Genomic DNA, 13061 nt, shown 5'->3' with positions numbered 1-13061 from the left:
TGAAATATATTTTTAATAGGAAATCTGGATTATAGGTACAGTTGAAGTCGGAAGTTTACATACACTTAGGTTGGAAACATTAAAACTTGTTTTTCAACCACTCCACAAATTTCTTGTTAACAATAGTATAGTTTTGGCAAGTCGGTTAGGACATCTACTTTGTGCATGACACAAGTCCATTTTCCAACAATTGTTTACAGACAGATTATTTCACTTATAATTCACTGCATCACAGTTCCAGTGGGTCAGAAGTTTGCATACACTAAGTTGACTGTGCCTTTAAACAGCTTGGAAATGTCCAGAAAATGATGTCATGGCTTTAGAAGCTTCTGATAGGCTAATTTACATCATTTGAGTTAATTGGAGGTGTACCTGTGGATGTATTTCAAGGCCTACCTTAAAACTCTGTGCCTCTTTGCTTGACATCATGGGAAAATCTAAATAAATCATCCAAGACCTCAGAAAAATAATTGTAGACCTCCACAAGTCTGGTTCATCCTTGGGAGCAATTTCCAAATGCCTGAAGGTACCACGTTCATCTGTACAAACAATAGTACGCAAGTATAAACACCATGGGACCATGCAGCCGTCATACTGCTCAATAAGGAGACGGGTTATATCTCCTAGAGATGAATGTACTTTGGTGTGAAAAGTGCAAATCAATCCCAGAACAACAGCAAAGGACCTTGTGAAGATGCAGGAGGAAACAGGTACAAAAGTATTTACATCCACAGTAAAACGAGTCCTATATCGACATAACCTGAAAGGCCGCTCAGCAAGGAAGATGCCACTGCTCCAAAACCACCATAAAAAAAGCCAGACTATGGTTTGCAACTGCACATGGGGACAAAGATCATACTTTTTGGAGACATGTCCTCTGGTCTGATGAAACAAAAATAGAACTGTTTGGCCATAATGACCATCGTTATGTTTGGAGGAAAAAGGGGAAGGCTTGCAAGCTGAAGAACACCACCCCAACCGTGAAGCACGGGGGTGGAAGCATCATGTTGTGGGGGTGCTTTGCTGCAGGAAGGACTGGTGCACTTCACAAAATAGATGGCATCATGAGGGAGGAAAGTTATGTGGATATATTGAAACAACATCTCAAGACATCAGTCAGGAAGTTAAAGCTTGGTCGCAAATGGGTCTTCCAAATGGACAACGACTCCAAGCATACTTCCAAAGTTGTGGAAAAATGGCTTAAGGACAAAGTCAAGGTATTGGAGTGGCCATCACAAAGCCCTGACCTCAATCCTATCGAAAATTTGTGGGCAGAACTGAAAAAGCATGTGTGAGCGTGGAGGCCTACAAAACCTGACTCAGTTACACCAGCTCTGTCAGGAGGAATGGGCCAAAATTCACCCAACTTATTGTGGGAAGCTTGTGGAAGGCTACCCAAAATGTTTGACCCAAGTTAAACAATTTAAAGGCAATGCTACAAAATACTAACGGAGTGTATGTAAACTTCTGACCCACTGGGAATGTGATGAAAGAAATAAAAGCTGAAATAAATAATTTTCTCTACTATTATTCTGACATTTCACATTATTAAAATAAAGTGGTGATTCTAACTGACCTAAGACAGGGAGTGTTTACTAGGATTAAAAGTCAGGGATTGTGAAAAACTGAGTTTAAATGTATTTGGCTAAGGTGTATGTAAACTTCCCACTTCAACTGTAGCAGTCATACTTTTTTCACAAGCAGGTAAAATGCACACTTCTGTAAGAAGACTAGTGAGTTGGATCCAAAGTCCAATTACTTCTCTTGTTTTGCTAGCATTTAAAGAGTCATTCTGGAATTGGTATATCTGCTGTTTAACAAAAAAGTGTCAGGGAAAGGGAAGAATGAAGGTGGACTCAGTTCTGACGCAATCTCATCCACCAGCTGGCTCTCTCTATCAATTGAGCCTGGGGAAGAGATTAGTGACGCCGGCCACATGTCACACTTCAAGGATGGGCAAACATTGATAGATTGTAAGTTTAAGGATACAATTTATAGATGTAGTAATGAGTTTTCACGAAGCAATCACCTCAAATAACCTGTACTATGTAGAAACTGGAAACCTCAGATCCAAAACAAGAAACATTCAACTGTTCGCTCATTTGTTCATTAATTCAGTCATGCATTATTTCATTTGTTTGTCCATTCATCCATTCATTCCATTGTAAACAAACAAGGTATAGCATCAAAACATGGTTAAAACTATCATGTGGTTGTCATGGAATGTCAGTCCTTGCATCTAAAGCGTTGTGTATGAATTTGAGAAGGGTTACATTACACAGAAAATGTTATTCCAATGTGAGAGTTAGATTTTCCCATGTGAAAATGCAAATTTGATTTTCACATGTGAAATGGTGTGTTAACATGTGAACTCTACATTGAATACATTTCAACATATGGTTTCACAAGTGAACAACTGATCTCACGTGTGTCTCTATGGTTCTCACATTTCAGCTCAATGTGAAATTGTGATTTTTTTTCAAGTGAAAATTGTGGTTTTCACATGTGAAACTGAACATTTAACATGTTTTGTTTGTAAGGGAAGTAATGAAATGGTGTGGGGTTTTTAAGGTAAGTGGTACAATGTTTGTGCATTTATTATGGATCCCCATAAGTTCCTGCCAAGGCAGTAGCTACACTTCCTGGGGTTTATTATGGATCTCCATTAGTTCCTGCCAAGGCAGCAGCGACTCTTCCTGGGGTTTATTATGGATCCCCATAAGTTCCTGCCAAGGCAGTAGCTACACTTCCTGGGGTTTATTATGGATCTCCATTAGTTCCTGCCAAGGCAGTAGCAACTCTTCCTGGGGTTTATTATGGATCCCCATTAGTTCCTACCAAGGCAGCAGCTACTCTTCCTGGGGTTTATTATGGATCTCCATTAGTTCCTGCCAAGGCAGCAGCAACTCTTCCTGGGGTTTATCATGGATCACCATTAGTTCCTTCCAAAGCAGCAGTAAATCTTCCTGGGATTTATTATGGATCCCCATTAGTTCCTGCCAAGGCAGCAGCTACTCTTTTTGGGGTCCAGCAAAATTAAGGCAGTTATATACAATAAAAAATATGACATTACATTTCACAACAAATTTCACAACACATTAAGTGTGTGCCCTCAAGCCTCTACTATACTACCACATACAGTTTCTACAGAAAGTGTACGTGTATATAGTGTGTATGTTATCATGTGTGTGTGTGTACAGTATGTGTATTTTTGTGTGTCTTTTAAATCAGATTTCACTGCTTGCATGAGTTACTTGATGTGGAATAGACTTCCATGTACTGTAGTCATGGCTCTATGTAGAGCTGTGTGCCTCCTGTAGTCTGTTCTTGACTTGGGGATTGTGAAGAGACCTCTGGTGGCATGTCTTGTGGGGTATGCATGGGTGTCTGAGCTGTGTGCTAGTAGTTTAAACAGACAGGTTGGTGCATTCAACATGTCAATACTTCTCACAAATACAAGCAGCGATGAAGCCCATTTCTCCTCTACTTCGAGTTAGGTAGATTTACATATTAATGTTAGCTCTCCTTGTACACTTAAGGGCCACACATGGCTGCCCTGTTCTGGGCCAATTGTAATTTCCGAAGTCCCTCTTTGTGGCACCTGGCCACATGACTGGACAGTAGTCCAGGTGTGACAAAATTAAGGCCTGTGGGACCTGCCTTGTTGATAGCGTTGTTAAGAAGGCAGAGCGGGAGTTTATTATGGACAGACCTCACCCCATCGTAGCAACTGTTGAATCAACATGTTTTGACCATGACAGTTCACAATCCAGGGTTACTCCAAGCAGTTTAGTCTCCTCAACTTGCTCAATATCCATATTATTCATTACAAGATTTAGTTTGGGTTTAGAGTTTAGTGAATGATTTGTCCAAAATACAAATGCTTTAAAAAAATATATATAATATATATATATATATATATATATATATATATATATATATATATATATATATATATATATAGGACTAATGTATTTCTTGCCACCCATTCTGAAAGTGTTGCAGTGATTTCACTTGCTGTAGTAGCTGACATGTATAGTGTTGAGTCATCAGCATACATAGACACACAGGCTTTGCTCAGAGCCAGTGGCAGGTCATTAGTAAAGATTTTTTTAAAGTAAGGGGCCTAGACCGCTGCCCTGGTGAATGCCTGACTCTACCTTGATTATGTTGGAGAGGCTTCCATTAAAAGAACACCCTTTGTGTTCTGTTAGACAGGTAACTCTCGATTCACAATATAGCAGGGGATGTAAAGACATAACACATACGTTTTTCCAGCAGCAGATTATGATTGATAATGTCAAATCCTGCACTGAAGTCAAACAAAACAGCTCCCATAATCTTTTTATTAACAATTTCTCTCAGCCAATCAATCATTTGTGTAAGTGTCGTACATGTTGAATGACTTTCCCTATAAGCATTATGCATCCTCTTCAGAGGACGACAATAAAAGTTGCTTTTTCTTTTTGTACATTCTAAACACATTTGACATACATGGCACTTTTCTTTCTACAGTAGTTATATAGGAAGAATAAAGTAATTTGATATACATTGCATCTAGATAGATAGAACTTATACATTATATATCGTGTTTTCAATCATAACTATTATAGAACATGAGTTTTTTTTTCACCCTGAAAGTAAGTTAATTTATTTACTGTGAAATAGCAGTGTATCTGGTCAAACACAATTGTTTCCAAAAGTTTACTACAGATTGGTAACAGGCTGATTAGTTGGCTTTTTGAGCCAGTAAAGGGTACTTTGCTATTCTTGCTTCCCTCCAGGCCTGAGGGCACACACTTCCCTGTAGACTTAGATTGAAGAGAAACAGAAGTGGGAATATCGTCTGCTATCATTGTCAGTCATTTTCCATCCAAGTTGTCAGACCCAGATGGCTTGTCATTGTTGATAGACAATCATTTTTCAACTCTTTCACAGGAAACCAAAAATTGTCGCTCAAACAGAAAGGGGAACAAACAAACTAAAACATATTCAAAGATGACAAAAAATGTAATGTGATACAATGACAACCAAAACAAAGAGGCGTTCTCAACACTTGAGGGAGCAGTGACCAAATCTTTCACAGCCATTTTAGGGATGTGGCAATCTGCTCAAACAGTAAAATACACATCTACCTCTTTTTTGTTAAAAAACAGTGCAAGCAGGCTGTTCGACCAAAATCAAACTCTGTTGAGGGTGCAGGATGGCCTGACTGGAATTCGGAGTGCTTCCAGATCTATTACTCTTAATCAAATGGCATGCTCACGCTCATGCTCACGCTCATGCTCACGCTCACGCTCACGCTCACGCTCTTGATCTTGTTGTTTGGCTGCATGTTCAACGTACTGGTTCTTTGGCTGTACTCTCATCTCGTCTTTCCCTGTCCTCAAGCTCTAATCTATGTTACTCCTACTTTGCCTTCAGTTCTAACTCCCTCGGTTGCACGTCTACGGGACTCACCCTACTATCCGCAGCACCCTTTTCATCAGTCCCCTCTCTCCATAAAGATTTCCTCATCCACCGATCAGCACTTCGACCACTGCTTTTGGATCGCCAGATGCCACTTTGATGTCATAATTCTTTGCGATGATGAGCAGCTTTGCCTTCGTACATTTATCTATCATCTCCCATGTAGGGTTTTCCATAAATGCTTCCAACTAGCCTGTGTGATAATGCAACTTATAAAACAATTCCACCAATCTTATAACCCATTAGGGTGGATGTCAGTGACAGCAACTCTACCACAAACGTGTATTTTGAACACTCAAGTATCTGGTCACAGCAAAGCTTCACAGTCGGATATTAGAGCAACTATCACAGGAAACAAGATCCCGGACGAGCCCCCATTTTGTTACGTTCCCCAACAAGAAACCAAAACGTTTCACTCAAACAGAAGGATTAACTAACAGAGTCACTAACAACCACCAAAACAAAAGGGAAGCGGGGATGATCATGTAAAGGATTGTTTTTAGGAATATCTAATAGAGAGAGCCAACTGATGGTGTTAATCCTTCACATCTCTCAAGACAACTGGAGCACTGGGCCAGCCACTCTTAAATATCACCTGGGTCAGCACAGGTGAAACACCTTCCCACTAAAGAGATGGACAAGCCAGCACAGGTGAAACACCTTCCCACTAAAGAGATGGACAAGCTAGCACAGGTGAAACACCTTCCCACTAAAGAGATGGACAAGCTAGCACAGGTGAAACACATGCCGACTAAAGAGATGACAAGCCAGCACAGGTGAAACACATACTGACTAAAGAGATGACAAGCCAGCACAGGTGAAACACCTTCCCACTAAAGAGATGGACAAGCCAGCACAGGTGAAACACATGCTGACTAAAGAGATGGACAAGCTAGCACAGGTGAAACACCTTCCCACTAAAGAGATGGACAAGCCAGCACAGGTGAAACACATGCTGACTAAAGAGATGGACAAGCCAGCACAGGTGAAACACCTTTCAACTAAAGAGATGACAAGCCAGCACAGGTGAAACACATACTGACTAAAGAGATGACAAGCCAGCACAGGTGAAACACCTTCTGACTAAAGAGATGGACAAGCCAGCACAGGTGAAACACATGCTGACTAAAGAGATGGACAAGCCAGCACAGGTGAAACCCATGCCGACTAAAGAGATGGACAAGCCAGCACAGGTGAAACACCTTCCGACTAAAGAGATGGACAAGCCAGCACAGGTGAAACACATGCTGACTAAAGAGATGGACAAGCCAGCACAGGTGAAACACCTTCCGACTAAAGAGATGGACAAGCCAGCACAGGTGAAACACATGCTGACTAAAGAGATGACAAGCCAGCACAGGTGAAACACATGCCGACTAAAGAGATGGACAAGCCAGCACAGGTGAAACATATTGACTAACGATGAGACACCAATCGGTGCACCTCACGTGCTAACCCGCTAACGTCCAACCTCTAAATATAAACGGAAAAACCAAAGCCTGTAACAGGTCAGTTATGGATAGATGTGTAGGTTCAGAATTTGTTGTAGGCATGTCATGCCTAAGGTTGCTAATCATGCCAATAAAAAAATAATTTAATTTGTTGGTAATTTCAGTGGGTTTTGTGATAAATGAGCCATGTGATTCAATGAATGATGAAGCCGAGTTTGCCTTTTTGGCAAAAAATGTAATTTAAGGTGCTCCAAAGCTTTTAACTATCATTCTTTATATAATTTATCTTTGTTTCATTGTATAGTTTATTCTATTTATTCAGTTTAGTCAGATGATTTCTCAATTTGCAGTACATTGGCAAATCTGCAGTGCAGCCAGACTTATCTGCCATTCTTTTTGCCTCACCGCTCTCAACCATACAATTATTCATCAATCCACGGGGATTTAACAGGTTTTACAGGCATTTTCTTGTTGGGTGCATGCTTATAAGTAACTGGAATAAGCAATTTCATAAATGTGTCAAGTGCACCATCTGGTTGCTCCTCATTACACACCACAGACCAGCAAATATTCTTTACATTTTTAACATAGGAATCACTACAAAACGTATTATATGACCTCTTATACACTATACTAGGCCTACTATATTATGATGAGTCCATCTGATAAATTTGGACACTGCTCAATGTGATCAATACATGTGGATGATTTCATTCCTGTGCTGTTTGTTAATACCCTGGTAGCTTGACTGAACCAGGTTTGTCACGTCCTGACCAGTAATAGGGGTTATTTGTTATTATAGTTTGGTCAGGACGTGGCAGGGGGTGTTTGTTTCATGTGGTTTGGGCTATGTATTTAGGTAGAGGGGTATTTGTTTTATATGGTTCGGGGTGTGTGTGTGTGTATGTAGAGGGGTGTTGGATTTATGTGTTCCGGGGTTTTTGGTTTATGTTCTTGTTTTGTATTCTAGGGTTTCTATGTTGTCTATTTCTTTGTTGGCCTGGTGTTGCTCTCAATCAGGAACAGCTGTACATCGTTGTTTCTAATTGAGAGTCATACTTAGGGAGCCTGTTTTCCACCTGTCCCTTTGTGGGAGAGTTTTTGCACTGCTGTGTATAGCCTGCGAAACTGTCGTTCTTTGTTTTTTCGTGTTCCCTTTACAAATTAAAAGTAAATATGAGCACTCAATCCGCTGCGTATTGGTCCGATACTGATTTCGCCTTATCAGAAGACGAAGCTTATGACAAGGTTTGAGGCGCTGGTTACAGTTTGAAGCTTTTTCTTGAGTGGCAGCTTGATGAAAGCCAGTCAATATTTAGATCACCCAGAAAATATACCTCTCTGTTGATATCACATACACTATATATACAAAGGTATGTTGGCACCCCTTCAAATGAGTGGATTTGGCTATTTCAGCCACACCCGTTGCTTACAGGTATATAAAATCAAGCACACAGCCATGCAATCTCCATAGACAAACATTGACAGTAGAACGACCTTACTGAAGAGCTTAGGGACTGTAAACGTGGCACCGTCATAGGATGCCACCTTCCCAACAAGTCAATTCAACAAATTTCTGCCCTGCTAGAGCTGCCCCGGTCAATCTAGAGGCGAAAGAAACGCACACCTATTTAGGTGAGGTGCTGGCTAGCGGAGTAGAACACTTGAAAAATTAAAGGAGAGCCGCACACTCTAGGAGTTCAGACGCAATAATTTAATAACCTAATAACCAATGTTAGTAGTTTAAAAGTTTCACACAGCCAAGGAGGAGATTGAAGAATTCTTTGTTGATCCTGTGGAAATACGCAATGCAGTAAAAGCTGAATGGATTGTGCCATTGACTGCGAATGAAACTATAATATCATTCAAGCTTGATACTGGAGCACAGGTAAACCTGTTGTCATTGGATGACTACAAAACACTGAAGGTGAAGAGCAAAATACACCCGGTGAAAATTAAGGTTACTGGTTATACAGGGGAGAACATACCAGTCAAAGGAAGCTGCATAGTAACTTTACAGCACAAAGGAAAACAGTTCAGAGCACAGCTGCTAATCGTGGAAAAGAGTGTACAGCCTATTCTAGGAATCAATGCATGTGAAAAGCTCAATTTGTTGAAAAGAGTGTATGTTGTGACATCACAGACTGAAAATGACCAAGAATCACTATTGGCTGAGTATGAGGACGTGTTTGAGGGTCTTGGATGTTTACCAGGAGAACACAAAATATGTACTGATGACACAATTACTCCAGTTGTGCATGCATGCAGAAAAGTTACATTTGCACTGAGGAAAAAGCTCAAGGAGGAATTTGGATGCATGGAAAAATGGACGTCGTCACAAAAATGTATGAACCTACAGACTGGGTAAGCTCACTGGTTATTGTGGTGAAAAAGAACGGTGATCTCAGGATATGTCTCCACCAGAGAGATCTCAACAAATCAATCAAGAGAGAGCATTTCAAGTTGCCAACCAGAGAAGAGATAATGTAGCAGTTTGCTGGAGCAAAGTGGTTCAGTAAGCTTGATGCCTCATCAGGATTCTGTCAAATGAAGCTAGATGATGCAAGCTCAAGGCTATGCACATTCAACACACCTGAGGGCAGGTACAGATTTCTTCGTCTACCATGTGGGATTCTCTCAGCGCCAGAGGTCTACCACAAGACAATCAACATGATCTTTGAGCACATTCCAGGAGTGGAGACCATGATGGATGACATCATCGTCTGGGGGGTCCACAAAAGAAGAATACGACACGAGAGTGAGACAAGTGCTGGACCTGACTCGGAAAGTCAACCTAAAACTAAACAAGGACAAATGTGAGTTTGGTGTGAAAACACTTACCATCGTGGGAGACGTACTTTCAGAGGATGGAGTCAAACCAGACCCGAGGAAAACATCAGCCATCAACAACATGGAATGCCCGAAGACCAAGGACGATGTGAGACGCATCATGGGCATGATCACCTACCTTGCAAAGTTCATCCCTCAACTGTCAGCACAGTCCGACAAACACTGCGTGGTGACTAGTTTATAAAGTGTCAAAGGACACACACAGGTGTTTGTAATCATGGCCGGGTGTGGCCTGATATCATTGGTTAATTGTCAGATATAAAAATAACATACCAAAAACATGAATGGATATCATACGATCATAGATACAATTTGGCTACATAGGCCTATAAACATTTACGATAGCAAAAATAACAATAATCACAAGAATGGCTTCAGATCAAAGTCTATGTTAAGAACGTATGGAGCAAGGGTCTTTAAATTAAAGATCCAGGCAGCCTCTTGAGCTGCCCAGGTCAACTGAAACATCTAGGAGCATCAATGGCTCAGCCGTGAAGTGGTAGGTCACACAAGCTCACAGAACGGGACCACTGAGTGCTAAAGCGCATAAACATTGTCTGTCCTTGGTTGTAACACTCACTACTGAGTTCCACACTGCTTCTGGAAGCAAGGTCAGCACAAGAACTGTTAGTTCGTCGGGAGCTTCATGAAACAGGTTTCCATTACCGAGCAGCCGCACACAAGCCTACGATCACCATGCACAATGCCAAGCGTTGGCTGGAGTGTTGTAAAGCTCGCCGACATTGGACTCCGGAGCAGTAGAAATGCGTTCTCGAGTGATAAATCACGCATCACAATCTGGCAGTCCGATGGAGGAATCTGGGTTTGGCAGATGCCAGGATAAACGCTACCTGCCCCAATGCATAGTGTCAACTGTAAAGTTTGGTGGAGGACAAATAATGGTCTGGGGTTGTTTTCATGGTTCGGCCTAGGTCCTTTAGTTCCAGTGAAGGGAAATCTTAAAGCTGCAGCATACAATGACATTCTAGACCAGGCCTGGGCAACTCCAGTCCTCGTGGGCCTGATTGGTGTCACACTTTTGTCCCAGCGCCAGCAAACACACCTGACTCCAATGATCAACTAATCATGATCTTCAGTTAAAAATGCAATTAGTTTAAAATAAGTTGTGTTTGCTAGGGATGGAGGAAAAGTGTGACTCCAATCAGGCCCCCGAGGACTGGAATTGCCCAGGCATGTTCTAAATGATACTGTGCTTCCAACTTTGGCAAGAGCTTGAAGAAGGCCCTTTCCTGTTTCAGCATGACAATGTCCCTGTGCACAAAGCAAGGTCAATAGAGAAATGGTTTGTTGAGATTGGTGTTGAAGAACTTGACTGGCCTGCACACAGCCCTGACCTCAACCTCATCAAACACATTTGGGATGAATTGGAACGCCGACTGCGAGCCAGGCCTAATGGCCCAACATCAGAGCCCCGACATCGCAAATTCTCTTGTATGTTGATTAGTAGTGTAGATTTTCAAGCATTCCACACATATTATCTAGATACTTTCTGTTAGCACTTGGTGGTTTATAGCAGCCTTTAGGTGAGACATGTGAACCTCTAGCCATATTACTTCAACAGCATTTGACAAGAGATCCTCGCTAAGTTTTACAGGAATATGACTGAACATCAATGGAAACACCTCCACCATTGGCATTCCTGTCTCTTCTGAAGATATTGAAAACATGTATTGCTACCACTGTATCATCAAAGGTATTATCTAAGTGAGTTTCAGAGACAGTCAGTATATGAGTGTTGTCTGTTACTAGCAAATGATCGATTTCATGAACTTTCTTTCTTAGACTACATAGTGTATGTTAATGTGGGTTATTAATAGTACTTTTCTGGGATTATAGATTGTTTTTATTGCTTTACTGGGAGGCTTATCAGAGGAAGACATGACAGTGATCTATATGTTTGAGCCGATAGTGCAGGGTAAGCTGCACAGTGGACTTCCTACTAGGGCAAACAGCCTCAGTCCTAAGTATAACTCAGGTTCATAGGCGGATGATTACTGCTTAATCCCCCGTTCCCGCAGGAGGCTTTTTGCCTTTTGGTAGGCCATCATTGTAAGTAAGAATTTGTTCTTAACTGACTTGCCTAGTTAAATAGAGGTAAAATAAATAAATAAAATAAAATACAATAGCTGTATGACTGACAGAGGCATTCAGGGGAGTTAGAGGGACATACATTAGGTTGCTTACTGCCAACAACCCTGGGACAATGTACATTTTCAGCAGCACTACGACAGCTCTGTGACACAATGGTAGGGATTATCTGAGCAGTGCTTGGGTCAATGATAAGTCATTGTCTCAACGTAGCTGTGAAATGCGCAGAACGGATCCAGAATGTTTGCAGGGCATCATGTGAAAATGGGAATACACATGTGAAAGGTTGTGTGATCACATGTGAAAATCCACGTGTGAAATATCCGCACCTGCGAAGTTGTTCCAAAACCACATAATTTCACATGTGAAAGGTTGGGATCACATGAAAATCCACTTGTGAGATGTGAAACTTCATGTGAAATATCATCACATGTGAAGTGTTCTAAAGCCACATGGTTTCACGTGTGCAATATGTGAGAATTTCACATGTAAAAACATTGTGATTTTCCACTTGTGGAATCATGTGTTTGTTTTTGTAAGGGGGTTGGCCATTTTGCGTTTTTTTTTTTTTAAATCGCAGAATGTATCTTTAAATGTGTACATGAAATGATTATTTCATTTTTATTACCGTCCCCAGCGTCACAAGAGAACAGCAAACACTAAGGATGGGTCCTGATCAAACATTGCAGAACGTGCTCAAATGTGACCATGGCAGTTGGTTAGTTGAAGATAGTAGCATGATGCATCTAGTTACCAGCAAAATAAATGTCACATAGCCATCACTGACCCCTCCATCATAATCACTTACTTATGCTACAGGAGTTGGAATTCTAATAGGTTATCAATCAACTCTGTGGGGTAAGAGTCTGAAATAATCATTCAATGTTCAAACCTATCCATCGATATGATATCTACAACAAGTGGATACTGAGGATAGTGTTTTTTATGGGATAATGATGGTGAAATGCTATATCTTTGAATTAGCAAAATAACAAATATCTGTATCTTGTGTACTTGTACACTACAGATGGATTCCACAGTTTTTATTGGCTTGATCCTTCTGTTGCAAGAAGATATTAACTAGATCATTGTCAGGAGGATGAAAAAAAACAGCATAATATTTATTGCAGCCCCTGGAATGTTAAAATATTATTTGCATTGACATTTACAATCCTTTGTCAT

This window comes from Salmo trutta, chromosome 5, assembly GCF_901001165.1.
Source record: "Salmo trutta chromosome 5, fSalTru1.1, whole genome shotgun sequence".
NCBI lineage: Eukaryota > Metazoa > Chordata > Actinopteri > Salmoniformes > Salmonidae > Salmo > Salmo trutta.
Note: the sequence above shows the minus strand (reverse complement) of the source record.